This window comes from Mus musculus, chromosome 2 (genome assembly GCF_000001635.26).
Source record: "Mus musculus strain C57BL/6J chromosome 2, GRCm38.p6 C57BL/6J".
In the NCBI taxonomy this organism is placed as follows: Eukaryota; Metazoa; Chordata; class Mammalia; order Rodentia; family Muridae; genus Mus; species Mus musculus.
In genome coordinates, this window is record NC_000068.7 from 121,382,497 (window position 1) to 121,391,632 (window position 9,136).

A 9,136-nucleotide genomic window follows, 5' to 3' on the forward strand; every position below is an offset into this window, starting at 1 on the left:
TCGGGCTAGCCAGGGTTACATAGTGAAACCATCTCAAAAAAAAAAAAATCAAAATATACATATGCCCTCTATTGTAACCATAGCCAGAGCCTAGGTTCTCTGCCCAGACACTTTGGTGTAGGTTTTTACAAGATGATTGGTAAGTTCCTAATATGGAAACTTTGTGAACACTATTTCCACAAGTTGAGTCAAGTGGCTATTGGTCTTGACAATAGCCTCATAGGGAACTTGAAGTTCCCTAGGGTGGTGCAGACCCTGGTCAAAACATGACAGTAGTTAATCCTTGCCAACAGCAGCTACTTGGCCTCAAGAACTGATATTGTTGTCTCTGAGGGGTGGAATAGGTTGCCTTAGCTACACTTCTGGGTGGCTGCCTAAACCTCAGCAAGGATGAACTGTGCTAGTTTTTGTCAACTTGACACTAACCTAGACATACCTGGGAAGAATGAATCTCAATTAAGTAACTGCCTCTATCCCATTGTCCAGTGACATCTCTGTGGGGCATCTTCTTGATTAATGATTGATATGGGAGGGTCCAGACCACTGTGAGTGGTACTACTCCTGGGCAGGTGGTTCTAGATAGTTCTTAAAAGCACACTGAGCATGCCAGGGGAACCAGTAAGTAAGCAGCGCTCCTCCCTGGGTCTGCTTCAGTTTCTGCCTCCAGTCTCTGGCACTGAGTTCTTGCCCCGACTTCCCCTGAGTTGGGACTGTAAGCTTCAAGAGGAAACAACCCTTTTACTCCGAGAGTTGGTTTTGATCAGTTTTATCAGCCATAGAAAATCAAATTAAGACAGCAGCATAGAACAGGAGCACCCTGACACTGTGACAAGACAGGCTGAGGCTTGCTGATCTTGTTCCCTCACTAGCCTTCTTTACACAGAGAGAAAATGGATAGTTTAGTTAAGGAGAAACCCCTCTAGATTACAGAGACTAATTCTCTGAAACATATAAAACACCCAGGCTGATAATAACTGTGGTAGAGTCCAATAGCCACAAATGTCTTAACCTAAATCTGCTGACCAGGGTGAGTTGGCTTTTGGGCCAGCATGGTCTTCAAAGCCTCACCTTTGAGGAATTCCTGCATGAAAAAGTCAACCATTTCAGACACCTTGGTGGGCAGCAGGTAACATACAAACCTTCTCCAGTAACCTGAAGAATTGATCTTCATGTGACTGACCAATGCAGCTTAAGGAGAGAATTACTTGTCTTCTGCCTTGCCTCTGTGAACTCTAAAGTATGAGAGCCAGTCCTGACTTCAGCACTGTTTCCAGGCGCCTGCCTAAACCTCCACAGACACCACTGTAGCATTCCATGAGTGAATCCCTGGGGCCATCAGGCCCTTCTGCTGCCTAGTGTAATTTGTCCTTTGGTGTTTTACCATAGAAGCAGCTCCATTTTTCTCTTATATGTCCCCATGGGTCTTTACTTGACTCTAGTTCCAAATAGCAATTTATAGTGAGGTTTCCCCCAAACTTTTCCCCCTGTTCTTTCCTTAAAACACTTTCCCATTCTCTTCCCTTAAACCCTTGGGCAGCAAGATGGTTCAGTGGATAAAGTGTCTACTGCCAAGACTGATGGCCTGGGTTCCATCCCCAGAACTACATGATGGTAGGAGGGAACTAACACCAAAAGTTGTTCTCTACGCGCACGCGCACACACACAGCAAAATAAAACAATGTTTTGTGTATATGTGTGTGTGTACACCGTGTATCAGTGAGAGTAACAGATGCTTTTACCGAAATACATTATGTACATGTATGAAATGTCATAATGAAACTCATTATCACATATAATTAATGTGGTAATAAAATAATTTGTATAAAACATTTTATAGACAGGGAAATTGAGGCCCCAGGAAATGAAATGAGCTAACTCATGCCTCCAATGAGTTGAATATAGCACAGAGATTCTTCAAAGCTTGCTAAAAGTTGGAAAGTTAAACTGTCTAATGCATCTTTTGCCAATATTTCCCCCTCTGCCCACCGAGGGCTTCACATCCAGTCTAAAGAGCAAAGGACAATCAGAAGATAGTCTTGGCTGCCCAAGGTAACTACTGGTGTCAGCCCATCCTGCAATGCTCCCTGGATGTCTGCCTTTGATTCTGTCACCAAGTATAATAAATTATTTCCCTCTCTGTGTACAGAATAGTAAAAACTAAGACAGCTTGGGTTTAAATCCTCATTGCATGTTTACTATGTTTCCTGAAAGTTTTAACAACTACTTATAGCTGAGCATTCTGCCAGACATAGCTATGCATTCTGTAACTCAGGGCCTGAAGCAGTGTCATGACTGCAAGACCTTTAAAACAAATAGTCACCTCATGGTATTCCAGAATCCCAAAGGATTCCAAAATCTATTCTAAAAACCCTAATTTAAAATGCAGTAGTATTTACATTTATACATATCTTCCTGCACACTTTAAATCATATCTAGATTACCTATAATACCCAAAATAAAGCAGATGCTATGCAAACAGTTCTTATATTATCTGTTGTGGAATAACTACCAAAATATCTGCATATATTCAGTACAAATATAATTAAAATTTTTTGGTAGGGGCTGGAAAGATAGCTCAGTGGTTAAGATTACACACTGCCTGCCCCTAAGGAGGCTCCAAGTTTGTTTACCAGCACATATGCCAGGCATTTTACAACTACCTGTAACTCCAGATCAGGGGGATCTGATGCAGCAGCCATCTTCTGACCTCTGAATGCCTCCAGATACATATGTATAAACACACATAAATACACACATTCATAATTTTTAAACTTTTTTCAATTCATAGTTGAATATACAGATATGAAACTCATGGATACAATGAGTTTGCTGTACAGAATATGTTACAGAGTCAGGAATGGGAATGAGAACTCATCTGTTGTGTGACAAATCTTTCTTGGGAACGCACCCCACACACATCTACTCACCCCAGACAAGTAACCCACAACAGACTGAAGCATTGATAACATTGAAGTCCAATTTGGTGATTGAGTGAGTTTTTATTGGGGTTACAGAAATATGGATGAAGAAGCAGGAATGACTCAGAGAGCTGTATCACCAAAGCCCATCCCAGCACAGATCACAGATCACAGAGCTGGGAACCTGGAGCAGTCTGCACAGCCTACAGACAGATCAATGGGTTGGAGAGTGTTCTTCCCAGATACCTCGGTTGGTCTAAACCTCTCCCAGGCATCTGGTCTGGTCTGAGAGTCTTCTTTATAGCTCAGCTTTCTGACTGTGAAATGTACTCTCATCTTTTATTACTCTCAGAGGGAGGAGCCTAATGAATCTGGTCAGTTTCAGGAACATCCTGAAGCTATGTTGAATTTTTTTTACCTCCTGCTTAGGAAGCTTTCTGCAGCATGGGATGTTTCAAATCTTGGAGGAAACAGACACCACCACCTAACTCAGAATGGGATTCAGTTTGGTGGTCCACGTGATGCTGTAGTAAGCAGCAGGTAGGTAATCTTTCTGCTAAGGATGCAGACTGAGCTAAGGGTTGGAGTAAGTGCATTAAAAGCTGTAAGTGATTATTGCTTACAGTTAAGCAAGATCCAATAACAAGACAAATCTTAACCTAAAGTAGTCAAAGAATAGAACAAGCAAACTAAAGTTATAGGGGTTCAGAGGAAAAGCAAAATCACGTGTCCTGCTAAAATGAAATGAAATGCTGGGAGGGGGGTGTTGGAATACTGTGATGTGATGGTTGGGATGGATAGCCAGCCGAAGGAGTTAAAAACTCTGAACTATCACTGGACAGAAGCTCCCACAAGGCTATTGGATGGATCACAGGGCCCCCAATGGAGGAGCTAGAGAAAGTATCCAAGGAGCTAAAGGGATCTGCAACCCTGTAGGTACAACAACATTATGAACTAACCAGTACCCTGGAGCTCTTGACTCTAGCTGCATTATGTATCAAAAGATGGCCTAGTCGCCATCACTGGAAAGAGAGGCCCATTGGACACACAAACTTTATATGCCCCAATACAGGGGAACGCCAGGGCCAAAAAGTGGGAATGGGTAGGTAGGGGAGTGGGGGGGAGGGTGTGGGGGACTTTTGGGATAGCATTGGAAATGTAATTGAGGAAAATACGTAATAAAAAAAATTTTAAAAAAAAGAAAATAAAAAAAAAGAAGCTCCCACAAGGTGACCCTTGACTGACAAGACTGAATGCCAACCTTTGTAAGCTGCAATTATTTCTCTCCTTCTTGCATTGTCTCCTGTAACTATTTTGAACTACTTATTGTTTACTGCATAACCAAGCATTCCACACATTTTCTAGATCCTTTGTAGTCAGATGATTCATTTTGTTCAGTGGATTGTACCTAAGCAATGAATTTAAGATCTAACCAATACCTTAACAATCTCTGTCGTGTAGAGGCAAACAGAAACTGCATGTTGGGACAATGCAGGGAGACCAAAGCAATCTGAGACTCATAATTACCTCATGGCCTTTGTGGTTGAGCTTCATTAAATATAAGTCACCTAGTCCTCTTTTTTAAATTAGCTTTTAAAAAAATTTTATCGGTTATTTTATTTACTTACATTTCAAATGTTATCCTCTTGCACGCTTTCTCACGACCGGCCAGGAAAGACACAACAAACCAGAATCTTCTGCGGCAAAACTTTATTGCTTACATCTTCAGGAGCAAGAGTGCAAAAAACAAAACCAAAAGCGAAAGCGAAACCCCGTCCCTATTTAGGAGAGTTATCCTTCGCCTAGGACGTATCACTCCCTGATTGGCTGCAGCCCATGGCCGAGTTGTTGCCACGGGGAAGGCAGAGTACATGGGGTGGAGAAATACCCTTGGCACATGCGCAGATTATTTGTTTACCACTTAGAACACAGCTGTCAGCGCCATCTTGTAACGGCGAATGTGAGGGCGGCTCCCAACATTATCCCCCTTCCCAGTTTTTCCTCCACAAACTCCCTATCCCATCCTCCCTTCCCCTGCTTCTATGAGGGTGCTCCCCCACCCACCCACCTACCTCCCCACTCCCACTTCACCATCCTAGCATCCTCCCACACTGGGGCATTGAGCCTCCCAGGACCAAGGGCCTCTCCTCCCATTAATACCAGATAAGGCCATCCTCTGCTATATATGCAGCTGGAGCCATGGGTCCCTCCATGTCATAGAAGCCTTATTTATAAGAGCCAGATGCTGGAAACAACCCAGATGTCCCTCAACAGAGGACTGGATACAGAAAATGTGGTATATTTTATTAGCTTTTAAACATTACATTTTCATTTATTTTTTTTGTGGGAGTGGGACACTTGAACCATGGTGCCCATGTGGAGGTCAAAAGACAACTTTTGAAAGACAGTTCTCTCCTTCCAGTCTGTGGGTCCCTGCGGTCAAACTCAAGTTTTGTTAGATTTAGCACCAGGTACATTTACCCACTGAGCTATCTAGCTGTGGTGGTTAATTTGGTTGCTAACTTGACAGGATGTAGAATCAGTGAAGACACAAGTCTCAGGGCATGCTATGTTAGGGGCGGGTGTCTAGATTGGGCTCACTGAGTTGGGAAGACTCACCCTAAATGTGATGGCATCATTCCATGGGCTAGGTTCCTAGATGCATAGAAAAGGAACCAGCAAGCTGAGCCTCAGCATTCCTAACTCTCTGCTTCCTGGATGGGATGCTGTGTGCGCAGCCAGCCTTCTGCTCTTCCCAGCATACCTTCCCCAAACCAAAATAAACCTTCCTTCCCTTAAGTTACTTCTTTCTAATCCTAGCAATCAGAAAGGTAATTCAAACTCTCAAATCAACACTGTCACCACATTTGTGGATTCAGTCTCTCCCTCTGCCTTTGTGCAGTGTGACAGTCGGTTTGAAGGTCAAGCTGCTACACATTAGGATGCCCTGAGAGGAGAACTGTACCTGATGGCCTTAAATGATATGGGAAGACCCACCCCAAATGTGGAGGGCACCAGACCACAGAGAACACACTGATAGTACGGTTCTCCATCTTCTGCTCACTTGATCTTCACCCTTGTCACTGAGGTGATTTACCGCACTGCTGTCACCACCCATTCCTTTGTTGATATCAGAACCAGCAACTTCAAGCTTCTATCATTGACTGCAGACCAGAAGTTCTCCAGGAACTTCCCAGGTTTTCAGTGTCAGACCGGGAGTACTTAGGTACCTACCCTTACAGACCGAGTTACCACCAGTTCTGGGCTCTCCAGTGAAAGACACCCATTGGGTGACTCTTCCAGCTGCTGGGCATCCAACCTCAAGGATAAAGCAACTGTCAAATGCTCAGGTGTGAAGCAATGTAATATCTTAACATAAGCTCATTTAACATATATATATTTGGGCTGGAGAGATGGATCAGTGGTTAAGAGCACTGGCTGCTCTTCTAGAGGTCCTGAGTTCAAATCCCAGCAACCACATAGTGGCTCACAACCATCTGTAATGAGATCAGATGCCCTCTTCTGGTGTGTCTGAAAACAGTATTGTACTCATATACATAAAATAAATAAATCTTTTAAATATATATATTTAATAAATTCTATTTAATAAATAATTGATTTAATAAGTTATTATAATAATTATTATTTAATTTTTTTCTAGTCTAGTCATTATACACCCCCTGGTCTATCCTCCAACAGTTCCTTATCCCATTCCTCCTCCCCCATCTCCATGAGGATGTCTCCCACCCCCACCCCATCAGACCTCCCCACTCCCTGAGGCCTCAAGTCTCTCAAAGTTTGATGCATCTTCTCTCATTGAGGCCAGACCAGGCAGTCCTCTGCTGTATATGTGTTGCGGGCCTCATATCAGGCAGTGTATGCTACCTGGTTAATGGCTCAGTGTCTGAGAGATCTTAGGGGTCCTGGTTAGTTAGCTGGTCTTCCTATGGGGTTGGGGTCACCCTCCTCCTCAGCTTCTCCCAGCCTTTAAGGCTGGAATAAATATTATTTTTTCAAATATATATAATATATATGTATATATATGTATGTATATGCGCATGCCAGGTGGTAGTGATACCATACCTTTAATCCCAGCACACAGGAGGCAGAGGCAGAGGCAGAGGCAGATGGATCTTAAGATTTTGAGTCCAGCCTGGTGAGTTCCAGGGACGCCAAGGCTACACAGAGAAACCCTGTCTCAAAAAACCATATATATAATATTATATATCCATGTTTGTATTTTGATATATATCTGAATTCTATGTTCCTTCCCATCACTTTTAGTTTGATGACCATAACTATCTATAATTCACATATCTATAAAATATCTAAATCAGAGATAAGCCAGGCATAGTGGTATAGACATGCAATCCCAGCACTTGGGAGGTGAAGAAGGAGGAGCAAAAGTTCAAAGACAACCTTGGCTATGTAGCTAGTTTGAAGCTAAGCTGAGCTACATATGGCCCTGTCTCAAACAATTAAGAGAGAGCTGGTAAAATGGCTCAGTTGGCAAAGACTGACATCAAGCCTGATAACCTGAATTTAGTCCCCAGGACTGACACAGTAGAAAGAAAAAAGTCATTCCTGCAAGTTTTCCTCTGACCACCACAGATACACTGTGGTATGTTAATGTCACCCCATACTACATAAACATTTTTTAATTAAAAAAAAAATCTGGCCGGGCAGTGGTGGCGCACACCTTTAATCCCAGCACTTGGGAGGCAGAGGCAGGCAGATTTCTGAGTTCAAGGCCAGCCTGGTCTACAGAGTGAATTCCAGTACAGCCAGGGCTACACAGAGAAACCCTGTCTTGAAAAAAAAACAAAAAAATCTGGCCATGGTGGCCCTGCTTATAATCCTTGCACTTGGGAGGTGGAGGTATCAGAATTTAACATCATTCTCACACATAATGAGTTTGACGTCTCCTTGAGCACCTGTTTTGTTGGGTTTTACATTTTTTAAATTATGTGTATGTGGGTATGTGCACATGAGTTCAAGTGCTTACATAAGCCAGAAGAAGGTGTTGGACCCCCTGAAGATGGAATTACATGTGGCTGTGAGCTACCTGGGATGGGTACTAGAACCTAACTTGAGTTCTGGGCAAGAACCAAGTAGATATGCTTAAGCACTAAGCTATCTCTCACTAGGCCCCTGGTTTTGTTTGTTTAAAAGAGAGAGGAGAGAGAGAGAAGAGAGAGAGAAGAGAAAGAGGAGAGAGAGAGAGAGAGAGAGAGAGAGAGAGAGAGAGAGAGGAGAGAGAGAGAGAGAAGTGGTTATAGTGGCAAATGCCTGCAAACCACTGCACTCAGACGGGAGCTTGAGGCCAGCCTACTGTCTGTATGTAGGGAGTTCTAGACCTTGCCTCAAAAGGGGAGGGGAGCAACATGGTTCAGAGGGTAAAGGTCAGTACCTGCCACCAAGTCTGAAGACCAAGTTGGATCCGCAGGTCTTATTTGGTAAAAAGAGAGAACTGATTTCTGTATGTTGTCCTCTGACTTCAACATGCATTCTGTGACACTGACACAGGATAGGCATATATTAAATAAATAAATAAACAAACAAACAAACAAACAAATAAATAAATAAATAAATAAATAAATAAATAAATAAATGTATTTTTTTTATTGTTTTGGTTTTGAGATAGTTTCTCTCTATGAGCCCTGGCTATCCTGGAACTTGCTATTTAGACTAGGCTGGCCTCTGCTCCCCATCATGCTCATCAATAAGTATAAGTTTTCAAAGGAGAGAGAAAGATTAAATTTGCCTTGACCTAGTGTGATTCTAGCAGGGGCAACATCAAGCAAGCTCCAGCACTTCTGGTTTTGTTTTTCTCCCTGAGATGAGAGCCCAAGCTATGCACATGTCAGACAAGCACTGTATTCTGAGTCCCAGCACTCGGGAGGCAGAGGCAGGTGGATTTTTAAGATCGAGGCCAGCCTGGTCTACAGAGTGAGTTCTAGGACAGCCAGGGCTACACAGAAAAACCCTGTCTTGAAAAACAAAACAAGGGGGCTGGCGAGATGGCTCAGTGGTTAAGAACACCAATTGCTCTTCCGAAGGTCCTGAGTTCAAATCCCAGCAACCACATGGTGGCTCACAACCATCCGTAACGAAATCTGATTCCTTCTTCTGGAAGATCTGAGGACAGCTACAGGGTACTTACATATAGTAAATAAATAAATCTTAAAAAAGAAAAACAAAACAAAACAAACAAACAA